The sequence below is a fragment of the Cornus florida genome, unplaced genomic scaffold (genome assembly GCF_030987335.1).
Source record: "Cornus florida cultivar Cherokee Brave unplaced genomic scaffold, ASM3098733v1 CherokeeBrave_3.0.0_Hap2_Chr06, whole genome shotgun sequence".
NCBI lineage: Eukaryota > Viridiplantae > Streptophyta > Magnoliopsida > Cornales > Cornaceae > Cornus > Cornus florida.
Window position 1 is genome coordinate 83,518,863 of NW_026775576.1, and position 13,697 is coordinate 83,532,559.

At 36.5% G+C, this 13,697-nt stretch overlaps 1 pseudogene; it reads right to left on the reverse strand.

The window, feature by feature from the left end:
* Positions 1–989: 989 nt before the first annotated feature.
* Positions 990–10,085, reverse strand: LOC132314454 (cleavage and polyadenylation specificity factor subunit 3-I-like; annotated as a pseudogene).
* Between the last annotated feature and the right edge of the window lie 3,612 nt (positions 10,086–13,697).

The window sequence follows — 13,697 nt, forward strand, 5'->3', positions numbered from 1 at the left end:
ATTAGCTTTCAAAATGGAAAGGATTTGTATCTCTATTTATTTTTGGGTGATGACCTCTTTAGACTATGTTTGGCAGAGACTGTGTTTGGTAGCATGGATTGGAGTTTTGAAATTGGAATTGGAGAAAATTTTGGTTCAATTTTCTAAGTTGTTTTTCTCCAATTTTATGGTTTTCAATTCCATACCTGCTAAACATAGCCTTAGATTCTTCCAAACTGATTCGAATGAAAAGACACCGTATTTCCAAAATATTTTATCAGATCCATGATGGATCTTAAGAACTAAAAGTTGATTCCAAATATATTCAGCCTAAGTAGATAAGAATCTAGTTTTCAACCATCTGTTTCCTTCCTTGCATAAAGGGCACCGGCATTTGCCTTCCAGACCAACCAACCACTCTATGGCCAAAAGCTTAAAACAAGGTTGAACCTTTCCACCAAGGATTCAAGGACAATTTTACTGATTGACCCATCCCCTGTTTTGATATTTCAATTTTTATTAAACAATGGATGGTTAAGAGAAACCTCTATTCGCAATCATTTTTTTCTCTCTTTTTTTTTTTTTTTTTTTTTTTTTAAACTTTTTTTCATTAAGGAAAAGAATTCGAAACCTTGACATTGGATTTGAACCTTAAGACCCAAAGCCACCAAGACAAAGAAAGTCCAGTGAAAGTAGATTATATATATATATATATATATATATATATATATAATTGCCAATATTGCCTGAGACAATCAACCAAAACACCAAAGGGTCAATTCAGCTTTCCCTTAACCTCATGGCCAAACCTATGCAATCCATATCCTGAACTTTCCTTCCTCGTGGACAAACCAATGCAATCCATCTTCGTAGCCTAAGGCAGGCAATGATCCAATATCAGTCCACACTTTTTCCTTCCTCAACGCTTGGAATTTTCAGGGGAGAGAGATGCGTAGAAATAACCCTGAACTTGACCTGGAAAAGTACATAAATAACCAGAGAGATAGAGAGATGAAAGCACTCTCCTAGCGGAGGCATAAATTCAAAGAGCTTCTTGTTGCTGCTTAAAGAGAGAGAAGCATGAGTGGAAGCAGAAAATATGGCTTTCATGCTCACTAACACTGGAAATCTAAATAGAATTTTTTTTTTTTTTTTTGTTAACATCAGCACATCAAAGAATAATATGAACTAAAAAGCTGCTATTTGTGATCCAGTTTGATACCAAGGTACGTAAGCTAGCATTGAGAATTCTATGATCAGTTCCTTCTACACAGCATACAAGTTAAATTCACGCATAAACTCATATCAAAAGTAGAGAACAACTAGAAAAGAGCAAAAGAAAAGCTAAGATGCAGAGAGAGGGATTGGCTTCACCGCATTTTGGATATGCTTAAATGCCATCCTCACTCATTCCTTAAGGCCTTCATTTTCACTTTCAACATCGCCACTCTGTTTATCAAGATGCGCCACATTCCCATCAACACTTATCACCAGCTTCCCATTCTCTCCAGGCTTTACATCTCCAAAGAGAGAAACGAGAAGAGCATGGCAGATTTTTTCAGCCTTCCTCACGTTTTCTTCTTCATGTATTACTGGCTCCTCAACTAATTTGGGCATCTCCCGACTTGCATTTAAAACCAGAGCCACAACTGAGTCTGAGACCATGTCACTAATAGGATCTGCTGCCCAATGCACGGAAATATGATTCTCCGATTCCCGCTTCACCGTCACTCGATCATGCACTCGCAAAGTTGGAACCCCGGACTCATCATCAACAGATGACTCTACACTCATATATTTGCTTGAGCCTGTGCTTTATCACAGCAAAGGCACCTGAGTAAGGGATGGTAATCCTGAGTGACATTTGCAGTGGATAGCTGCGAGAAGATATGAAGATCATCAGGGGACATGATCTGGTAAGTGAAGCCTTTCTTTACCAGTAAACCACTACTGACGGTTTCAGTCACCAACTTCTGGGGTCTTTTCCGCCATCTTTCCAACAGTTTTGGCCATTTTCTCAGAGTTGAAATACATTTCAACCAACTGGCAGTTCTTCTTAGGGGAGATAATTTTGGTGTTGCGGTCAGCAAACAGGGAGATAAGTTCTGCTTAAGCCAAGAACAAGAATGACTCCGTTCATGAACAAGAATAATGTTAGGAGACATAAGCTCTTTTAAGAAGGTACTCGTCTGAGCATAATCCGCATGAGCTGAGAAGGAAATGTAATGGACCTGCATGTTGAGAGGAGCAGTCAAACCGTTCATGAGAGTAACTTCCATGGTTTTTGCCAATGTCCCTTCCACAACATATCCAGGTGTAACACAAGCATTTTTCTTATCAACTCACCATTTATCAAATAGTTGGCGAGACAACCCACTCTGAAGGCCACTCGGACTTGCCATAACCACTGACGGGCCTACATCTTCGAAAATTTCAATACTCTTCAATGGTGATATGTGCTTGAAATCAAAGGGGTTCGAGGTGGCGAATTGATTGCGGATTCTCTCTCATTCATGGAATTGATGCATGCCTGGTAAAAAGCCATGCACCTTTTTGCGAGAGGAAAAGCATAATATATAGGAATATTATTGAGCTCAGGATGGTTCGACCAATTCTCATCAAAGATCAGGAGGAGTTATTGGGCACAACCAAGGGCAAACGCTGGGATCAGGACGCGACCCCCTTGAGAAATGGTAGAGTGAATGACATCAGTGAAGCGCTTTTCTCATATATGTCGGGTTGATGCAGTTGAACACCACAGGTGGATTCAATAATGCAAATGTCGGGAGAATTGTGGGAGCTCAGCAGCACAGAGATGCCTGTCTTCTTCATGAGAATAGTCTCCAGTGTAGAGCACTCGGACACTAGTAATGTCAACCATGAACATGGCAGCACCAAGGACATGACCAGCAGTGTAACACCAGAAGCGGATACCATTTACTTCTAAAGTCTGATGGAAGCCAATAACCTGCCAAAAAGGGAAATTTTGGGGTCGAATAAGACTCAAAAGATAAACAATTAAGATTATTTTATTTGCATAAGCTAATTATTGTAAGTTATCAAAATTTTGAAGTCATGTTCCTAAAATTGCAGCGGCAAATGTTTGGTATTATGTCAACCAATAATTTTACATATTAGATATTATATAGAGAACATAATCTTCTGCTTTTCAAATTTTTTATTTTATTTTATTTTTAAGAGTTAAATTATATTTTATTTTAAATTTCTGTAACAAGCTTTATATTTTTCCAATTTATCATCTGAAAACAGATCTTCAAGAAGTGATGCAATCACAATTATATTAAACCAATGTACACTTGAAACAATTCAAAACATACGACTTACAGGGGTCTTTTGGCATATCAAAGATTAAGAGGGTCAGCTAAATTGATGCATATGCATAAACTAATCAAATACCATTACAAGTGCAGATTAATAAAAGGAAGTAATTTTAAGGGCTGCAAATGAACCATGCAAGCCAAGTATCAGGCAGTTAGAGCTCACATTATCGAAGTGTGGCCCAATATTGTACTTGCCTTCAAACTTCTGTTCGAGCTTGGGTTGGGAGTAACTCAACAAGCTTGCAAGCTAAGGCAGCTCAGCCAGGCCACATGCTATGGCCCTTAAAAATTAGTCATTCATCAAATTTCTGTTTGTCTGATATCGAAATTTTTAAATCAAGAAACATAAATCAGAAATGGACAGCAATCAGCATGATGTACTCCAAGGTGTAAGAATTGGTAAGCTTTCCCTTACTTGGTAATACTTAAAAATGCTTTTACATTAAACACAGCGCAAACATGCTCAATTAAATAGTTTTCGAAGCTACTATTTAGACAATAACTAAAACAAAATTACATATGAGCTGTAGAACCTTCTTTCACGAGTCTACCAAGCCATGCATGGCCTTGTCCAGGCTCAGCTTGTTTAACAAGTGAGCTTCAAATAAGGCTTTAGCTTGGTTCATTTTATAATCAATGAGGCTAGAAAGCTTGAATGGGCTCATAAGCCACACATAAGTCGATCTCAAGCTTTTCATAAAAATGCAGCCTTGGATTTAGAACAGCCTAAGGCAAGTTCATCCAAAGTTCAAAAAATCACAAGCGCAAAGCTCTGTTCACAGATGAAGTCAGTTTGCAAAGACATGTCATGTGTAGGAAAGAACCTCCCATTGTTGTTACCTAAAAGTATGAAACTTCAGCACAATGTCATAGTTGAGGAGAACATTCGAAAGTACAAATTAACTACCAGACTCCCTACTTCCAATAGGAACTGCTTAACTTTAAGAAGAAGCTAAAGGAAGTCTTATAAAGAAAAAACAGATGGCTAACTAAACTGGGGAATCTAAACAGCACCCATGCATATGTATAGCTACTTACAAGTTACAACTAGATATTCAAGCAGCAAGAGAGCACAGTTTGCAAAATCTTAGCCAATATGGTTCCAAGTGTGGCAAGTCCCTCATTTTCCTTTTCTACCAATAAGATAACTTTATAAGCAGAGCAATGCAGTCCATGAGAAGCTCAAGGAAAAGCAAACTTAAAGACGAGGAAGTTTCTAAAAATTGGTTTAATTTCAAGGTAGGAGCCACATGAGACTTCTTAGAGTTAACCTTTTTGGCAATTCATGAAGTGTTGGGACATGGACTGCAGCAGACTACATGGTTTATATCGTGGATCAAGTTACATTCATAAATCTTCCTACATGGTCTTTTTTGGGTTTGGATATGTTTTCAAACTTCAAAATTTTAATTATTCATTCAAGTCAAAGTTACAGTAAGAAAAGTTGTAGCTCTATGTATGAAATTAGTAAGCAAAGTGACACCATCAACAAGAAGAAGCTCAAGAAAAAGCAAGCCACATGATGATAAAAATCGTGAACTTTAATTTGATTTAAAAGGGACCAGACATTAACCTCTTAGGTCAAGTTTAGAGATGTCATATTAGGTGTTTGGAGTTAATGGTATATTGGTAATTTTAAATTTGCTGGACATGAAAATATTGGTATATTATACATGTAACTTTACATGGGTAATATTTTAGATTATGTTATGTTATCAAATCTTTTTAAATGGCAATTAGCTGGTTTAGACATGTTTAGATATCACCAAAAAAAAAAAAAAAAAAAAAAATTCAAATTAGAAGTCAAAATCCCAAAATCCAGCAGCATCTTTACGTTCTATGAATTTATTGAAAGGGAATGGTCTAAAGAAATTTCTGAAGCTTTTAGAACTCTCTTAAGCTTGTCAGCCTATGTGATCCAACACTAGCCTATGTGATCCAACACTAACCCTAGGTGTCAAAAATTAAGTGTGATGCTTTTTGCACCCTATCCCACGCGCCCAAACAGCTTAAGAAGCTTTTACATGAGACTACAAGATATGACACAAGGTAAGCACAACAGTGCCAACCTTGGTGTCAAGTCTTAAATGAAGTCATATTAAGTTGTTTTGAGTTAATGGTATTATGCATTGGCAATTTTCAAATTTGCTACACGACTTAGAGTAAGTTAAATGAGTCATATTTTAAAACATGTTATGTTATTGAATCCTTTTACATGGTATTTAGTTGGTTTAGATAGATTTTATAGATCACAGGTTTAAATTTCAAGTCAAAATCCCTGTTGAAAGAGAAGAAAAAATCCAGCAGCCTCCTTACACCATTAATTTATTCGATATTTAATGGTTAAAAGAAATTTCTTCAAGCTTTTAAGACTCTTAAAATAGTGTGATAAAAAACTAACCATAGGTGTCAAAAACCAAAGCGTGATTTTTTTTTGGCAGTCTATCCCACATGCCCAAAACGGATTAAATGGCTTTCAAATGAGACTACCAGGTAAGGATACATGTAACATGGTAAGTGCAACAATGCCATACTTAGCATTCTCCAAAGACTACGTATTGGGATCAGACCGGATTCTATCCTTTAATTTTTGCTTTTGTGGAGCATGGCATGGCTTGGCTTCAATAACAACATCAACTGAGACCAAAGTTATTTACTTTGAGCGTATCAGTATCCTTGAACATGTGTAAGCGGGAATGTCCTAATAACATACTGACTGCCATAATACCGTGGTTAAAGAATGTGCAGATATAGCCATCAATCCATTATGCGTGCATCCAAGAGAGTTGTGTAAAAAAACATACAGAAGTGATAGTGGGGATAACACATCTCCATAACTGCCCAAGTGAACGTCCCAACTCAACTATAGACTTCTGCAAGGGATGGTTCACACCCACAAGCACTTCATATTCCAGGCTCCAGCCATCTTCATCACCAACTTAGCATACCATAGCTTAATTTAGTTACAAAGCGACCACGTAAACCCCTTTGTACTCCATATATAATTAATACTCACCTTCGTTCAGCATCCCTCTATCTCTTCCCACAAAGATTATATGATGGCAAAATAATCTTGCAAATGAGCGTTTCCTCGTGCCTGCATAATAAAGGAGCTAACCCAATGCACAAGGCTCCTGTCATTGCGGGTTATAGGGTTAGACGTACACAGATTACCTCCACATGTAGACATAGAATGACCACTAACATAGCTAGGAAAGTATATCAAATTAAGCATAGTCATACCAAAGAACAAAGGAAGTAGTTAGTAGTCTAACTCTTTGGGGCCTTTCTTATAATGTAAATGATTACTAGAAAGAATACAATTTTTTGGCAGGTGTTGCATATTATTTCCACATGATGAAAACCACAAAGAAATTAGAAACTATGAAGTTCTAATAAAAAATATCTACCACCCTTATCTGATAACCCTATGAACAAAAAGATAGGGGGAAACATTCAAAATACTTTCCCTTTTTATCTAGGGCCCCAAATCCAGGCCGCATCTGAATGTCAAGTCATAGGAATAGTTGACCAAGTTGTCCGCACTCACAAAAAGTAAAACCTACAGTTCAACACAACTTACATCCTGCATCTTTATGATGTAACTACCAGCCAACCTTTCTCCTATGCTAATTCTAATTACATCTTGACATGTAACTCTCCATCATTAGATGACAGCCACCAAACTTTATTGCATGAAGAACATCTATAAGCTAAACAAGCCATCTTTAAAATGCCACAACTATTTTTCCAACACATCATAACTATGTTAAGATTTACTTATCAATATACGTGTGTGTGTATTGAACATTGAGATTTCTTGATTCCAAAATCCTGATATAATCCTAACCTAACCTCATGACTCATGCAGCATGGTGAATTGGTGACAACAAATATCATCATTAAACAACATATGGGAAAAAAAATATCACTGACACTTGTACAATTTTGTAGCAAGGGGAATTAGAGTTCTAAATATAAAAACAAGCAAGTATATTGAAGAAACAACTCTTTACTAGAGTCAGATTTTCACCCCTCAAAGGTAGCTTACTTCCAAGAAGAAACTCTCCCCCTTCTTATCTTTCCCTCACTCTGTCCATTACAGGTAACACTCTAAAACGTACCTAGAATCCAGTCACTACCTTGAGCTCAGCTAATTTGCAAGCATAGTGAATAAATTCATTTCCCTATTACCAGAATTTCAAATAATACTACGACTGCTATTAAATCCTCTTGATTTAGTTCAAACATCCAAAAAAACATCTTACCACCCAAAATTGACAATAGAAGCATCATAAACAAGACAAAAAGATCACCTGAAAACTGAAAATAGGAGATACACCTAGAACCACAAAGAAACTCTCAATGAAGCTTCTGAATTCACTCCTCTGGAATTAAAAATAAAAATACAAATACAAATACAAAACAGCTACATGGTGATGATAGTCACTTGACTGAGTGAACTATATTTCCACTGCCCTCAAAGAATCTGTTCCAACTCCGAACACAAATTAGCTTAAGAAAGTATGTAGTTCCAACACAAATTCAACCTAACAAATCACGTAGACCACTTAAGTAAAATTCGCAAAGCTGAGGACCCAAATGCAAATAGGTCTAATGTAAAATAGCAGCTTCTTTTAAATTTTTCACTCCAAATCTGAATTTTGTTTTAATTAAGCATAATATTAGCTGAAAACTGAAAAAAAACTCTCAATGACTTCTGAATTCACTCCTCTGGAATTAAAAATAAAAATAAATATACAAAACAGCAACATGGTGATAGTAGTCACTTGACTGAGTGAACTATGTTTCCACTGCCCTCAAAGAATCTGTTCCAACTCTGAACACAAATTAGCTTAAGAAAGTATGTAGTTCCAACACAAATTCAACCAAACAAATCACGTAGACCACTTAAGTACAATTCGCAAAGCTGAGGACCCAAATGCAAATAGGTCTAATGTAAAATAGCAGCTGCTTTTAAATTTTTCACTCCAAATCTTCATTTTGTTTTAATTAAGCATAATATTAGCTGACTGATACATACCAAGTGAAAACAGAGTGAAAAGAAGTACATACTGGGTGACAAGAAGAACATCAATGGTTGAAGGATCAATGTCATCAAAGTAAGGCAAAGCAGCCATGCCCGAGTAAGCCGGATGAATTCCACAGTCAAACTATAAAAATAAATAAATGAATAGAAGGCATACAAGTTAGTAACAGAACTCAAAAGCTCAGTAGTTCATATAAAAGCATAATGGGTCTATTGCACTATACCAAAACAGTTTTCCCTTTGTAAGACATATACACAGGACCGACCCACTTCATTGCCAGCCCCTAAAGGGGTTATAATCAGCTGATCCCCTTCTCTTGTTGCCGTTATTTCTTCAAAGAGGATGGCGGTTGTCCTGTTGAAGCCATTCTCTAACTCAACAATCAAACACAACAGTTGTCCTGTTGAAGCCATTCTCTAACTCAACAATCACACAGAACCCGTCAATAAACTGCGAAAATCAAATGATATTAATAACTCTCCTTTCTGCCAAAGAAATAATAAGGGAAAAAAATTGAACTCAAATGTGCCCTACAAGCATCAAGAAAGACTATAATTCCTTTAACCAGATTGAAAGCTATGATCATCCATTTGGTTGCAAAAGCCCATAGAAAAATAAAATAAAATGGACACAACAACTAAATCAATTATTGTCCAGTTACTTTCTTGTAAGCCCACAAATTTTGTTTTCTTAGTTTTATTAGCCACCAAACATGACCTCACTAAGTTCATAGTCAAAACCACAACTTAACATCAACATAAAAAATCACAGTTTGGCTGAAATAATACAGAAGAATTAAAAAAAAAAAAAATAAAAAAAAAAAAAGAAGAATGCAAAACTTTGATTTTACAAAAAGGCTTTATATTTTCCTTCAGTTTTGAGGTTAACCAGATGGAGGGAATACAAACATTTGATAGTAAAGATTTGAAGTAATTGGCCAGAATTACTCAAAAATAAAAAGAAGACAAAGCTTACAGTGTAAGGAAATAATGTAGAGAAATGAAGTATCAAGAGGGAGAAGGTGGTTTACAAAGGCTAAAACCCTAACTTGAAGATGTTCATCAATCATTATTGTGTTTTACACTCGAAGTAGAAAACAATATGGTACTGTTTGTTCAAAATTATTATGAGTGCAAATCGAGCAAAACTCTGAGTTCACGTGACCATTTTATTCATATATATGTGAGCTATCACTTTGGGACAAAGTACCCCTGAACTATCAACTCAACCAAAATACACTCCCATACTTTTAAAAATTTGCAAACTTTACGCCTTCGCCTAACTTACGTCATTGATCCAATAAATATAAATGCAAATTCACCCAAATGTCTCTTCAATAAACTTAATTAAAAACTGAAATTTTCGAAAATCACAAATGGAAGTACAAATTCATCACACCCACAAAAGAACCAATTGATGCATAGAGACATGGATATGGGTTCAGGAGAGGCAAGGAACGTAAATTGACAAATGACAGTTTCTATATATAAATGCATTATACAGAATATGGATTACAATCTACAGATGAAAGAACCTTAACCCAAAAACTAGAACCTAAACCAGTAATTCGCTGCATATTACATAAAGACCCTTTTATACAGTTTTCTCTTTCGTTTCGACTACGGCACCTAGCGAAGTAAAAGAGAGTAGATTAAACCCTAGGTCAACAAACCAAGCGCTGCACAATGGAACCAGAAACCCTAGCTGTCTCCATCGCAAGCAAACCATAAATCCGTCGTCACAAAACAGTACATAGACATAGAAATGTGTATGTATAGAGAGAGAGAGAGAATCTATCAAAAAAAAGTATAGAGAGAGAAAGAGGGGACTTGTACTTACTGATGGTGTGGTGTTTGATTTGTATTTTTGGCGCAAGAGGGCCAAGAGAGAGACGACTGAACTTGAGTATGAGCTTGAGTGTGTTTTTAATTGGGAGACTGTAGTTCGTTTTTTTTAATTACTTTTCTTTTCACTTTTAATTATTTGGGTAAATTACACTGCCACCCCCTTGAGATTTCGGTTAACGCAACTCAACGGATGATTTTTACATTGATACCTTGATGTTTCAAAATTGTGTATTGATACCCCTTCCAGGCCTCTGAGACTATATAAAATTACGTTTTAACCATTTAACTTGTCAACATAAATATAAAAAGCGTAAATTGAACAAACTAACTTCTCCACCTCAAATACTTCCCCACAATGGTGCAACCACCACACCTCTTCTTTCCTCTATTCCTTCACATATATATATATATATATATATATAAATACAGATAATTACAAGTTGGAAGGTAAAATATAATACATATACCAATATATACTTATCAAAAAAAAAAAAGAAAAACATATACCAATATATGTATATGTATATATACATTATACACACACACATTCATGTGCTAATGGATCAAATATATTCAAAGACACCGTGAAACAGACGATACCAAAGAAAGGTTAAGGCGGAGGCGCGAGATCACCCTGGTGATATCGAAGGAAATGTAGTGGAACTTCTTTTTACTAGAGAGCACCAATGTACCAGAGGATAGGAGTGAGGAACGACTGTTAGTCTGAGGTCTGAGATGTAAGGGTTGCAGTGCCAGTGACAATCAAATCTGACTACCGTGAGGACAGACAGAGGGATAGATCAAATGAGATCATGAGAAGGTTGGTGCTTCGGTGACGAGCAAGGTGTGAGTACTGTACTGACAGTGTCGTAGCTTTAGATCACCATCGGCCGGACGTCATCGAAGCTTCAGATTACCATTAGGCCGGTCGGCGTCTCTTCAGTCTTCAGCGGCAAACTGGTAGTTGCGCTAGGGTTTGTGTGTCATTGTGTCTCTCATCTCTCTCTAGATGTTTATGAAGAAGTGAAGAGTGAAGGGCCGCACTAACCCTAGCTAAAATAAACATATATATATATATATATGAGAGACTGATATACAAATATTTTAATAGAATAAGGGTATTAATGCAATTCAAAGGGGCACGTATATAATCGGGGTGGTGGTGACACTAAACACGTCCCTGGCTTGGACTCAGGTCAAGCTTTACATTAAAATACTACATCCGCCCCTACTCCCATTTAGGGGCTACCAAATCTGTCCCAATAGGGACGTGGCGGGGCAAAAACCCAGCGGGGCAAAGGAAATTGCCATCCTTACCCATTAGACCTTTTCCCTAATGCACTTCATCAAAGCTTATGTCCATGGGAAGACTGGAGTATTGGACACGCCCAAAGATCATGATATCATCTACATCTATGAACAAATGAAGCAAAAGATAAAATTAAAACCCCAACAAAAGAGCCAATTCAAAAGAATTATCGTAAGAATAAATAATAATAATAATAAATCAGTTCAACATGTTTGCTAACAAGAATGTAGAAAAATAAATTATAAAAAAATAATAATAATAAAAAAAGAAGAAGAGTAAATTGAAATAAAAACTCTTTGACAAAAGAAACAGAAAACCCAAATCAACTTCCAGAATGACAATTTAAAAAAATAAAAAACAAACATAGATGATCATCTCATCTGAATCATTCCACTTACAATATTTCAGTCGAGCGATACTGAGCCCACAATCCTAAACAAAATACATGCATTTAAAAAAAAAACACTCATTGACATGCAAAGTCTCATCAAACAAATTCATTTAAAAAGAAAAGATCACTTGATCAACCTCCAAAATGCCAATTAAAAAAAAAAAAAAAACATAGATGATGATTGCATCCCAATCGGCGAACAAACCAAAACAATACCGAACCCACAATCCTAAACAAAATCCATACCTTAAAAAAATAACAGACAAGTAAAAAGAAGTTCCACTACATTTTCCATTCTTTCTCCTCATTGAATCCCAAAAAAATCAAAAGACGACACAAAGACCGAAACATAAAATAACCCATTCAGATCATGCAAAATTAGGGGAAAAGGCCTCACAGCCTGCAGCATCAAAACACTTGACCTTTCTTATAAATATATATATATATATATATATAAACAAAAATAAAAATAAAAAATAAAAAATCCGAAGGTTTTCTAGATCTGATAAAAGGTCTCAAATAAACAAACATATATTGATACAAATATAACAGGAATGAAAAAAGAAGTTATGAAACCTTTTAAAATAAAAAAAATAAAAAATAAATAAATAAGTTATGAAGGAGAAATCGAACCGTTTCCATCCTTGTCAAACAAGCTGAACGCCTCCTTGAACTCAGAGATCTGCCTTTTTTTTTGCCAGACTACCGCCATATTTGGCCCAATCTACCCTTACTATTATGGAGTAGACTACACCGCAACAAATTTGTGACCTGGGAATTTTTGGTAGTGTAAACAACTAACAACTAGTTTTGAAAATTTTGAAAAAATATAAGAATCCACTCAATACAATCTAAGTTGGAAAATCGATTTGAGGAACTTGAGAACGTGAAACTTCCGAAAAAAGACTTGAGAACGTGAAGGGAATATATATATATATACTTGAGAACGTGAAGGGAATATATATATATATCTCTCTCTCTGACACGTGTCAAATTGTAAGTGTTCCACGTAAGCATAAGTAGGAGATTCCTACTATGCGGCCTGAGGATCATTTGTTTTCTAAACGGCCCAACTTATCCAAACAAAGCCTTAAATCAATTTGGAAAATACTTTCATCCTTGCGCGGGATGAAGTTCATCTCCCTACTGACGTGGCCGCATGTGGTTATGACATGTGTCCAATAATAAAAATGGGTCACACCAATTTTTCTCTTTTCTCTCTCTAAATGCAGGCAGCTGCATAGAGCTCTGAAGAAACCACCGGCCACTTCTCGGTCGACGGCAGTTGTTGGTGAGGTGGTCGGCGGTGAGGAGAACATCGGAGATCTGGCGGAAGAAGATGAATGACGTCGGATGAGTTACATCTGCGATGAAATATTTTTGGCTCTTGGTGATGGCGCCGAGAGTGAAGAGGTTATGGTTGCCGACGGTGAGGCCCGTGAAGGCGATGCCGGAATTAACCTGGTCGTGTTGCCGACGGTGAAGCCCGTGAAGGCGGTGCCGGAATTATGTTGCCGACGTTGAAGCCCGTGAAGGTGGTGCCGGAATTACCTTGTTCGTCCCCACCGACGACGCGTTCTCGGATCTTCCCATCTTTTGATGAATCAATCTTCTCTAAACGAGGCTCAGACCGAATACACTGACTATTTATATCCACCGCTTGATCTTAATGAATTTTATTGATATGATTGGCTCTCTCACCAACCTTTTGCTTTTCATTTTTTTCCCCAATTATTTTACTCAATTAATCTATCTTCCCAAGGTCTTTGCAAGCTGAAA